Genomic DNA, 12,391 nt, shown 5'->3' on the forward strand with positions numbered 1-12,391 from the left:
GGCTTATTTGGCACAAAACAGGAAAAGAATCCAGAAAAATGTATAAGTCATCCTTATATACAAATGTCAAATATAATGTCCAAAATTTTGACATATTTTCTAACACAGAAATCGAGTTTCAAGATTTGCACAAAATTGTTAAGGGTTTTCTTTTGTTTGTTTGGCTGTTTAGTTTTGGTTTCATTGTTTGGTATTTTTGTTTTGGTTTTGTTTTGTTTTGGTTTTTTTTTTTTTTTTTTGTTACTCTATCAAAGAAATGGAACTGACACAGCATCCCTTGTTTTGGTCAGTGCTGCTCAGGGGAGCATCTGTCCTAATTTGAGCAAGACAACTTTGAAAGCCATACTTTATTTTTCTTTTCCCCAGCAACTCTCAATTATTTGATCTTTTAAAATTTTGTCTGCTCTTATAATGTCTATTCAATAACTTAAAAATGAAATTATTATTTATTACAGGTATATAAAACTATAGACAGTGCAAACACTGAAATAATCAGCAAATTCTTGGATACAAGTCTTTACCAAGTGTTTCTAAATCGGCAGTTGGTTATAATGGCCTAATTATTTCTCAAAGCTGACAAAGAGTCACAAAATTTATTTCCATCAGATGAATGTTAAACACCTGTTTCACCAATTTGCAAACCCTAGCTTTTAATGCTAATACAAAGAGCTTACTTGACTATGGCAAAGATATATATATTTTTTTTAGTAACATGAAATGAACACAATAGACAAAGGAATGCTGAAAGTGTTTATTGCCTGCAGCATAATTCTCCATTTTATAAGATAGCCTGGAAAGGGGACATAGAGCTTCAGAGGAAATGAGTTTCTCTCTTTTGACATGTCCACAAACTAGAAGTGAGAATTTCCTTCTTAGTGTCAACAGCCACTGGTAGGATATAGGAAATGGAGTTTCTCTAAGCCTAGGAAAAAGATTAGAAACATGATTTATATTAGGAGATGACCAATGCTAATTACAGCATAAGGTTTGTGAGCACTTGTGAAATGCCAGCCTGAAGACAGTCAAAGTTCTGTGTATTTCCATAGTGATACAGAAACAACCTGAAAGTTAACCTTTAATGGTAAGCATTCCATCCAGCAACACATTTCGATCGGTACTGACTAAACCACACCCGTCCAAAAATAGGAACCATGATAAAATAATGATAAATTTGTTGATTTTTATGGTAGAGTTCAGTGAAGATCCCTGCTTGCATGAGTACCAATTGGCCTCTGAGAACACCAACATTCAAAAAATCACAAAGAAAACACTCTTTCTTTTTATGATTCTTCAGTAACTATAGTAAACATGCATTTGCCAGCCATTTAACTGAAAAATTTAGAAAGGGCTTAAGTCTCATGGGGAGATTGGACAAGACATACAAGGTGCCATGTTTACAATGGGAAATATAAAATAATTTTGTGCTAAAGAATTTGTTTATAGCAGTGAAGTTTTAAGAGTAATCAGAGATTGTATTAGACCATCACAGCTTCACACATATTGTTCCAAGGTCTGTTTTCTGTATGTTACTTTTCAGAATGCAGTGCAGGCATGACAAACAGAACAGGCATACAAAATGGGCTGAATTGAATCCTACAACTGTAACGTAAAAGATCTGCTTATTTGTTTTTTTCCTGTTTTTTTTTTTTTTTAATTTTTTGAGGGGGGATTGGTGTGTGAGGGTGGTTTATAATGATTTTTTTTTTTTTTTAATTAGACTTCTTCTTTATGGATGCAGCCTCCTGAGGCCAAAAAGTACAGTGACGTGTTGGTGCCTGTGTGTTTAGAGGAGCAACTGCTTGGGGACATCAAGTGCCAGAAGAAACCCTTTGGCCTGGCAGGGCACAGTGAACATCGGCAATCCGATGCCCGTCACTCGGGACGACCCAACGCCGGGAAACCCACCCTGCCAAGGATGCAGGAGTTCGAGGTAAAAGTGAAGAAAAGAAAGTTGCCATCTCTCATTAAGATTTATTATACGTCTGAGCTTTTGTAGTCCCGAAGCTTAACGACAGATGGTGGTGTAACTCCACCAATTTTGTAACGACTCCTTTTCTTTGATGTTGTAATACAGATTCTCCTCGACTTGACTTCGGTTAAAACCAGCATTTTCTGCTCTTTCCCAAGTGTCTCGGAGCAGTACGTAGAGAGGAAAGGGAGTGCACCTAGTTCGAAGAGGAGTCTGTTACGTGTTCTTGTTTGTTTTCTAAAGAATCCTAATAGAAAATAGCAATCTTATAGACACCTAACACTGCCAGCAGCACAGAGAAATGACATTAAATTAATTAAAGGAAAATGGTTTCAAAGCGGTTTATTTCAAGCGAGAAATACAATTGTGCAGATGAAATCTTGAACCGTAAACAGGAACAAATAAAACGCACCAGCGTTTTTCATTAGAAAGTCGAGTCACATTTTGTGCCGTAGCCGCCCTTGGGAAAAAAAAAAAAAAAAAAAAAAAAAAAAAAAAGAGGTGGGGAAAGCATGTGTTTGTTTAGCTTTAATTTTGGGTGGAACTGCCAAGTGGCGCCGGGTAATATTAGGGGCCAAGCGCCGCGTTGTTCCCTGCCCGTTGTGCCCACCAGACAGAGGGTCTGCCTGCGAGGCCACACTGAACAGGACAGGGGTTCGTGGAACAAAGCGCAGCCCGGCCAGAGCGCTGGGAGTGCTGCGGGCACTCGGGGGAGCGGCCGGCGGCCGGCCCGACGGCGGCGGCCCGTAGCAGCGCAGGGAAGGCAGAGCAGGGCAGAGCAGAGAGCCGGGCAGGGCCGGGCCGGACCCGCGGGTCGCCGCCGCTCCCGTCCCGCCGGCTGCCGATGCTGCGGTCACCCGGCGCCCAACGAAGCTGGCGGTGCCCGCGGCCGGGCCGCGCCGTCCCGCCGGTTCGGTACCGCGGGCTAACCCCACAGAAAGTGCGCTGCACGCTGCCCTCCGCCGGTACCGGGATTTGTCCGCTACCGCAGACGGCTCCTGAGGGAGAGCTGCCTCTCCCCCGAGGCGCGCTTCCTGCCCGAGGAGAACGGGGGACGGCAGTCTCCGGACCGCGCAGCTTGCGCCCCGCGAAGCTCCGCGCCCCTGCCCGTGGAGCCCATGGGCGGCCGGATCCTGCGGGGCCCGATTTCGTTTGCGGGCCGGCGGGGCGCGTAGCGGCGGGTCCCGCGCGGTTCCCCGCCCGCCCCGCTGGCTCGTGGGGCTCGGAGCCGTGGAGGCGGCTGCCCGCTGGAACTCTGTCCCCCGGCTCCGCGGGGTGCGCGGCGAGTGCTCCCCGCAACCGTTGCGCTCGTAGCCCTCCGCGGCAGCGGGCAGCGCCCCGGTAACCCGGGGCAGCGACGGGGCGAGGAGGGGGGGGGACGAGGGGCAAAGAGACAAAAGAGCCGCGAGTAGCAAATAAATATATTTTACGGCCACCCATCGGCAGCACCGCGGCCCCGCGAGCCTCTGCCCCGGCGCTGAACTTTCACCTCGCGAACCCGGCCGCGCCCCATTGGCTGTCGGCCGGCCCGCCGCGCCCCGCACGGCCCCGCCGCCGCCCCGGCCCCCGGCCCCGCCGCCGCGGGCGGGCGGAAGGGTGCGCGGCGGGGCGGGGGGCGGCCTGGGCCGGGGGCCGCCGCGGGGGGCCCCGCCGAGTTGCCGGAGTTGCGACGGCTCCGCCCCGCGATAGCGGTTCCCCCCCGCCCCCCCGCCGGTGCCGAGCGGCCGGCAGTGCCCCCGCCGGGGCTGGCCGGCGGCCCTGGGAGCGAGCGGCGCGGGCGCGGCGGGCAGGCGGTCTGACACTTGCCTGTAGCAGCGAGCGGCAAAGTTTGTGGGATTTTTAATTGTGCTTAATAAATGCGGTGACTGTTAATTCTGAGTGACAGTCACTTGTGATCCTGGCTCTCGGCGCGTACAGAAAGCTCTCCTAGCGCTGGGGCTGCCGCGCGATAATTAGGTGGGCTCCGAAATAACAAACCCCACGTTCCGCTCGGCCAGCGCCGTCCGCGTTCTCCCGCGCCCGCGCAAGGTCCTACCACCCAAACACACCCCCAGCGCCGATTTACTGGGAGCCGTGGCGAGGACAAGACCAGCTCTAGGCACGATGCCAGCACTTCTCTCCCCGCTCCCCCAATCCGCTATCCCACGCAGGAATCACTTAAAAGTGTTTTTTCCCGGGGGAAACAGCAGCCCCAGGGCCGGCCGGCCGTTCCAGACAGGCGGGGAGCGGCTGGTCCCTGCTGCGGCCATCTGGGGGGTCCTGCACCTTGCTCCAAGTCCCGGGGAGAAGAAAAGTTTCAGGGCCCACGCGTGTCTCCTCGGCATAGCTGCTGCCAGCGGCCAGGCCTGCCCCGCCGTCCCCCTCCCACTCGGGTTCCTCGGGCTGCCTTCGCGCGGGGCCGCGGCACCTCGGGGGCTGCCAGCAGGCTGCAGCCGGCCGGCACTGCCAGCACAACACACGGCTTTGTTTTCCGCCCGTCTGCTAAACTCGTTGTGTCTAACGGAGCCGGCGGAGCAGGGCGGCGGGAGGGGAGAGGGGGCGGGAAGGGGCAGCCGCCGCCAGCAAACAACTTCCCCGACGGTTTGTTTACATAGCAGGTGGAGCTGCCGTCCGCCGCGACCCGCAGCGCCCGCTCCGCCGGGGACCGACCGGGGGAGGCGCGGGCGGAGTGGGGCACGGCCCGGCGCATCCCGCCGCACTTTTTTTTGTTGCCATTCCCCCTTCGCTGCTTTCCCCCCCACCCCTCCCCGCGTTATTAGCACTTCTGTGCAGGCCACTCTGCGATCATGTGAGGGAGGGCTCCCTTCGCACTCCCCTCTCTCCAAAGCAGCCGGTGTGTGCGGCGGGTTTTCTTTTTTTTTTTTTTTCCCTCGTCTTCCTTTTTTTTTTTTTGCATTCCCAACAAAACACATACACACAGGCAGCACACTCCGCACACGGGCGGACCCGCACGCCGGGGGAGGGAGAGCAGCACCGCCAGCGCCAGGCAGCGCCAGCCGGCGGGAGGGCGCGAGGCTCGGACGCCGCTCCGCGCCCGCGGAGGGCCCCGCGCCGCCCGCCCGCCCCCGCTCCCCCGGCCCGCGCGGCGGCTCCGCCCGCAGGGACTCTGTATGTGCGCGCGGCGGCGCGCGGCTCCGCTCGCCCTTTCTCTCTCGGTGTCAGCTCGCCGGGACGCCCTACACGGTGTCTCCTCCCGGTAAGTGCTACCCCCCCCCACCCCGCCCCGCGCACCCGTCCCCTCCTCCCTCCGTTCCCCGGTGTGACTTGCTACTTCCACCCGCTTCCACCCCCCTCCTCCGCCGCCGCTCACTGACTTGCCGCCGCCGCGGGAAAGTTTGGCCGCGGCCGGCGCGGCCGCAGCAGTGACATGTGTCAGGTCTCCCGGCACCCGGTGGCACCGCTCCCAAACACGCACCGCCAGCGGGGGGCGGGGGCGCGCTCCGCGCTGGGAGCCGGCGCTGCCCCGGCCGGAGTTGGGGCCGTGCCCGCCGGGCCGGGCCGGCCGCGGGAGCGGGCGTAAGCTCCCCCCCAAACAACTCGCGGCGGCTGCGGTTCGGCGGGGCCTCCCTCCCGCCGCGGACCCCCACCCCCGCGTAATTAAAAACAAACAACCTGTAGCCTCCCCGCACGGGTAGAGAAGTGCCAGGCGGGGAAGGCTTGGGGCCAGGCTGCCGAGGAAGCGTGTGCGGAAGGCTCGGTTGGCCGCCGTTTGCCTCTCCGCTTGTGTGGTGGAGGGTTTTTTTTTGTTTTTTTTTTCCCTTTTCCCTTCCCTCTTTTTTTTTTTTTTTTTCCCCTTTTCTTCTTTTTCCCCGAGACCTCCCCAGCAGACAGCCGGGTGAAGAAACGTGTCACGTTTCTCCTTTGTGTGCTGCCTGCCCGCCTGCCCGCCGGAGGGAGAGGCGCACCCCAGCCCCCGCCTCTCCGCCCGCCCGCCCGCGCGGAGGGGCCGCTGCCGGCCGCCCCCTCGGGGCGCCCCGCGCCGCGCTGCCCCGGGGCGCCCCCGCTGGCGTGGGAGGGGAAGCGCAGGGGCGCCGAGGTGCCCGTGGGGTAGCGGTGCCCCCTGCGCTCTTTGGGCTGCGCAGGAAACGGGGTCGTCCCCTCGCCCAAGACAAAATTGCCGCAACCCAACAATTAATAAATAATGGTGTTGGAGCTGCGGGGTTCCGGAGGCGGCCTCCGTGCCTGGTACGTGGGGGCCTTCCCTTAAAATTGGCTTTGAAGTTGAGAAGGGCTTCGGGACTCGGAAAGTTTGGGAAGCGTGCTAGGTTTTGAAGAGAGGGGAGCGGCGGCCTCGGCTGTGGAGCGGGCTAGACCGTGCCGTGCCATCGGGAGTGCCAGGGCAGCCGTAGGACGGGGCCGAGCGCCGGCGCCTCCGCTCCGCGCTGTGCCGCGCCGGGCGCGGGGTGCTCGGGCAGCAGCGCCCTCGGCCCCCCTTGCAGTAACCTGCCGAAAAGCCGTGTGCCGCCCGCGGAGCCTGCACGGCCAAGGTAAAGGCAGCCCGTGCGGCGGTTTTGTTCTTTTCCCCTAGTTCGGCTCGTGTCGGGTTCGGCAGCGGGCCCGTGTGGCAGCGCGGCCCCTGGCCGAGAGCGCTGGGGAGGTCCCGGGATGCAGCTACCGGAGAGGGGCAAAGCTTAGGCTCTGGGCTGGCAGGAGAACGCTCATCTAAAATTTGCGAGAATAGTCCAGGCAGAAAGTGGGCTGCTGGTATATTCTCAAGGGAAAAATTCTCTCAAAAGTAACCACCGTGAATTTATGGTGTTGTCCTCTATCAGTAAAGAGTGCAGAGCTACAGATGGAGGAATGGGCAGTATCCTTTACCTGGGAGTCGCTTATACTTTTAGGAAGTCTTGCATATGTACCGAGAGAAACACAGAGGTTCCTCTTCCAAAGAGGATCTCTGGTGTTTTCTGTGCATTAGAGCCCCTATCCAAACTCAGCTCCAGAGAGTGGGAATCTTTCCACTGACAGCAGTAGGAATCGCTCCACTGACTTCACAGGCTTGGATCAGGCCCTTGGAAATTTTTTTTACAAAGGTGGGAGTCAGAAGTTGTGCATGGTGTCTATATCCCCCCACTAATTCGCGTGTGTGGGGGGGAAGAAGTAAAAGTTTTAAGAGATTTTTAACAGTTTTAAATTTTTTCTTCCGTGTGCTAAGTAATTTAAAGCCATTAAGGAAAAACATTACTGCTAGTAATATTACTCTAAAGAAAATATGATTAATTATTAAATTGGTTTCTCTAATGCTACACTAAACCCTTTTAAGTGGGATATGGTTTTAATCGTTCAAATTTAAAATTTTTAAAAAGTTTTTTCTTGACGATAATAATTTGTTCATGCAAATGTGGATGCTCAAAATACCCCTGTTTTATAGTAATCTGCAGTTGTAATGTAGTTTTTACAAAACGGTTTTGTTCTGTAGCATTGTTACATACTTAAATAATTCATTTAATTACTCGGGATAGTAGATCTGTAAAAGGTTAAGGGAAAGGAAAGAATTTAAAATAAAGCATTTCAAAAATGCATGTAGGTAGACATCCTAATTTATTTTGATAATATGTAACACCTGAAATACACTGCTTCATGTGAGGCCTTGTTGGTGTAGGCTTTAAGATTTAACAGTAACCTTAGGAAGAAGCTTAAGCAGAATCAATTGTATAAATATTTGTGTATTTCTTTCTTTTTAGTTTAACCTCAGTGATTTTTACTTTGTGTCACGGGATCTTTGCTACAGTGCAGTGTTTTTATCATCTGAGAGAGGAAAAAAACTAACTATTTTGTAGCGTTCTGTTTAGTGAAGATTTATGTAAAATGACCAAATAGCCTGTGAGGAACAATCGCATAGACAGAGTGAGGAAGAGTAAAAGAAATATACCAAGTTCAGGACATTTCCATCGGTAAATACATGGTACTCTTTTAAAGCTGCACTAGTGTTTGTGCACTAGTCAGGTGAATACTCAGTTTCAGAGGTTTTTGAAGTGACTTGTTTATTTGGTGGTGTTTTTTTTTTTTTCTTTTGGATTTTTTTTTCTGTAATCATCTGTTGCTTATACATTTTTTAATGCTTTCCATAATATAATGTGTTGGGACTATCATTTTAAGAATAAAAGTGTATTTGCTTAGAAACATTCCTGTCAGACTCCATTATTTTTTTGAAAAAGTTCTTGTTGTACTTAAATGTATTTTAAAAAAATTACTATAGAATAAGATTTCTTTCTTTTTTAGGACTAATTTATGTGAGCTGGAATAAGCTTTTTGTATTCTGAGAAATATACCTGATTCAGCATTGCATGCACAGGAGTTATTCGGGGCTGGTGGGCTGAAAACAATAGAAAACTTCTGAGATGTGATCCATGTTGTGGCAGTGTTTTGCTATGTGTCATTGAAAATGTCACTTAACCTCTTTGTTTTTCATCATTGAAATGTGAGGGCTGTTATTTATCTTTCTGATAGAATGTTTAATTAATATTTCTTGAACATGGAGTACTTTTTGTTCCATTTCTATTTTTACCAGGTTTATTTTGGAGAAATTAAATTGTGATGGTGGCTGAAAATGAATGGTTCCTGGGAGTCATGTTTTTTTTCTTTGTTGGTCAGATTGTGAAGCGGTCACTTGCTCATATGAAATGAAAATGATTTAGGACATAGGTCACTGAAAAGTACCCATAGAATGATTTTTGACTGGAGAAAAATGCAAATCACAATCAAAATGAAAAATGCTATCAACTTTGTTGTAAAATAATAATTTTCTCTACATTAGAACTGATTACTCTTTTAAAATTTTGTGTCAGCTAATAGAACTAGAAGTAATGCAAATTCTCTATTTTTTTTTTTTTTTGCTACAGACACTGTAGCATACTTCTCAGCTAATCCTTGTTAGAAGAAATACTTGTCATTTATATTGCTGTTCCCTGCCCTGTTTTGACTTGATACCTTTCTTGATCGTATGTGTAAAATAGTGGCACCAGAAAAACCTCATATAAGCAATGAAATTATAGAAAAGCTTATCTGTGATAAACTAGCCTCTTAAAGTTAATCTTAAAATTGCAATAAAATAGTTGTTTGTTGTTTGCAAGCTTTCTTCCACATTTGTTCCTTTACAGAATAAGCATACTCGCTGTAATAATTTCAAAGAGTAGCTTTAGATTTAAATTTCAAAACTTCTAGACCAGCATAAAAACAAGGAGTGGTCTCACAAGTATTATTTAGCACTGATTCTTTTTTTTCCCCTCCTTTCTGAGGCTTTCAGTAGCTTAATCAAACTTGCTACTTTAAAAAATCTTCCAAAATGTTCACTGTAAATTATAAGAGGCATCTGTTCTTCATTGCAAGATTCACATGTTTTGCTTTTCTTTTTTTTTTTAAATCCCATTTCTGATAGGTTTGCATTTAAGGGCAACACTATGTTTTATGTCAGAAAGGTGGTTTTCAAAGTGCCAGCAATAGCTTGCTTATGCTGTCATCACTGAAGTAGCTGAAAATAATCTCTTTAATGAACAGTTACTACAATGTTTATTGCTTCACCAATGGGGTTCTAGGGTTGGGATAATGTTAGAAAGTAACATTTGATCTCTGAGGAATGAATTTGTGTGAAATTATGTTTAATATCAAAATTTCAGTTCTTATTCTAAGAAAAAGTTAGAATATTAAGTGTGTTGTTTTAAGCTCTTTACTATCTTAAGTCTTTTTAGTAAATTGTAAAGGTTGCTGAGGGAGGGAAAAAGAACATTGTAGCTTTAACTTTTTATTTACTTAGTTATTTCTTTTCCTGCTAAGGGTAATTACACATCTGTAGTTGGAAATGGGTTTGCTGCAGTTTGTTTCTTATTCAGCTAGACACATTAATCAGGCTGGCTGCTGAGGACAGAGCCGATTCCCTTGGGTGTGGTGTTCTGTACCCTCTTCATGCCCTGAGTGCGGGTGTCTCTTCTGCTGAGTGGCAGAGTGCTTTGCTGTAGGTAACTTTCTAATTAGTTAGGCTGAGGAACAACAAACAGGTTTAATGGACAGGCAGCACCTTTGTTGAACGTGTAGAAGGGAGATTTTCTGCCTTTCCCACTCCCTCTACTCCTCTTGCAGTGCTGTGTGATGTCCATTGTGGGGTGAAAGGAGAAACTACAGCTCTCCATCGTAAACCCCTCTGAGTCACAAAGAACCCTCTGAGGTTCACAGGATGCTTTGGCTTCCCTGTAGAACTTGCTTGCTTACCAAGGACTTCAGCTTCCTGTGGGCAGCAGGTGCTGAAAGCAGGTGCTGGAGTGTGTCTGTCTGGCGGGGTTTGCAGCCTGGCAGTGGTTGCAGGGTCCCCAGGGGCACACACTGCAAGCCCTTTGCTCAGTGAGCTGCTCCTTTGGGCTCCTGGGGTGGGTCAGACACGCCTGCAAATTGCATCACAGTATTCCTGTGAATTGCTGATCTCAGTCTCGATTCAGGACATTAGGAGATGACTGAGATTCCAGTGGGCCTGTGCCAACCTTGTCCCAGTGGGAGATACTCTTTACTGTTGGGCCCAAAACTGGAAATTCATTTGAAGAGTAATGTTTTGAGGCTAGGGGGTACATCATTAGATATAACTAGAAAGTTGTTGGGGATTTCTAGGCACATTATTTCGTAAATAAGTATTTACATTGTTACAAAAAAAATCTTGTGTCGTCTAAAATTGATGTTTAGTTGATGATTGTATTAGAATAATTTATTTTTTCTCTAACAATGTGATGTGTATTTTGCAACTTTGGTCAGAATTTGTCTTTAAGTAAATTCAAATTCTGATTTATTCCCTTATTCAGCTTTTGTATTTTAGCCTAAACCAACATGACACATTATGTATTTGAAATCATGCATTTGACATAATTTGACTAATTACATTTTGAAATATATTTATATTAAAATAGTCTAATCCTGATGGATATTGCCACTGCATTTTTTGCGATCTTGTCCTTACAGAGAAGGGAGGAGAATGTCTGTGATATTACATTGCTTTTTGAACAGGACCTGATTGTGTTACTCAATCTGAAAACGGTGAAACTTGTGTTTGGAGAAGCAATCACAGAGTTGCAAAGCTATATCAAGGACAATACTTTAAGTATCTATTAGGTGTTGATTTTGAATTTTCTCAGGAATGGTGAAGAAAATGTAAAAAGAGAGGTAAGCACCATTTAAACTTTGCCATGCTGTCAGTGCTAAGTCTTACAAAAATTGCTCATAATTATTGTTGGTTTAGCCTTTCTTAAATCTTACTTAAATGTTGATGTTGAGAGGGCATATTGTTCTTCTGGAATTGTAACCCACCTAGTAAAAGAAGGCTGATACCTGTGTAATAAAACCTGTAGTTGATGTTGAACAGCTTGGAAATTAGATTTTAAGCTGGCAAATTCTGCCATGTAAAAATATTGCAGAGGAAATTTTAAGAGTTAATGGTGGGAAGCCACAAAGGGCTTTGGAAAGGAGAGGGACAACATGCAAACAAATGAAGAACTGGGAAGTGAGGGGGGAAAAGGCCTTTGCAGGAGCCAGCAAAGGCACAGGCAGCACTGCCAAGAGGTGGGCAACTGCTCAGAAAATAGGGGCTCAGGTTCTCAGAAGAGCAATGTGATTTTCATCCGGTGCCCAATTAACAAATATATTTCTTCACCTTCACTTTCTTCTGTGGGAAGAAACACTAAACTTTTTTGCATGCCAGCTTTATGCACATGGCAGGCACAGGAGTTACACCAGGTTGCACTGGCCTTAATTGAGACCCGTATTTTTTAAATATTAGATCTTATTAAACCTAATGTATGTCTTTGGAAACTTACTTGTTAGTTGTTGCATTGTAGTTTGATATTTAATTACTGAAAAAAGTATCCTTTCATTGATGTGACAGAGAGGGGACAGACGTCTTTTAAAGGTAAAGGGGAAGAAAAGTGTCTAGAAAACAGAGGTTAGTATTTTTTAGAGTCTGAAACACAGAAATTGAAATATCTATGATTCAAGACGCTTCTTTGTGAGAAAACAAACAGGATCATGGTTTCATTGTAGTTACAGCATTCTCGTGACCTGTAAGTGGAAACATGAAAACCTAATGCAGTCAGGTGTGCACGGACTGCAGAGATACATGTATCTGCTGTTGTGCTTTTCAGTTGTGTCAGTGTTTTCATCTTTGTAGAACATATTTAATTCAATAAGGAATAAATGATATCATGTATACAATATGGTGAATTTAGTAGGAAGGGTGCTGAGAACTCCATGGTATGTGGCAACAATCATTCTTCGTTGAAAGTCAATTAGTGGAATATGTGGGTGCTAAAACTGTTAAAATATTAGGATGGAACTTTGCTAAAGATCATGAAATGCTATGGTGCATAAATGTATTCAGACCCATTTGTTACCAATCTTGGATGCATTTAAGTTACTTTTAATGTTGTGAAGATACCTGTGAACTGTTCT

General features: G+C 47.6%; 1 protein-coding gene and 1 long non-coding RNA gene across 2 annotated transcripts in view; one reads left to right on the top strand and one right to left on the bottom strand.

Annotated features, from left to right (window-relative positions):
• Positions 1-736: 736 nt before the first annotated feature.
• On the bottom strand, positions 737-5,362 carry LOC116995294. The gene is made up of 2 exons (XR_004417701.1): positions 5,284-5,362; positions 737-922 (listed from the first exon to the last, which is right to left on the bottom strand). It is a non-coding gene; the product is annotated as an uncharacterized LOC116995294 (long non-coding RNA).
• FOXP2 (forkhead box P2) overlaps positions 5,067-12,391 on the top strand; it is a 400,669-nt gene continuing 393,344 nt past the window's right edge. The window contains exon 1 of the mRNA XM_033057875.2: positions 5,067-5,165. The gene's annotated coding sequence lies outside the window, so the exon portion shown is untranslated. The remainder of the gene's footprint in view (positions 5,166-12,391) is intronic.

This window comes from Catharus ustulatus, chromosome 4 (assembly GCF_009819885.2).
Source record: "Catharus ustulatus isolate bCatUst1 chromosome 4, bCatUst1.pri.v2, whole genome shotgun sequence".
Lineage (NCBI taxonomy): Eukaryota > Metazoa > Chordata > Aves > Passeriformes > Turdidae > Catharus > Catharus ustulatus.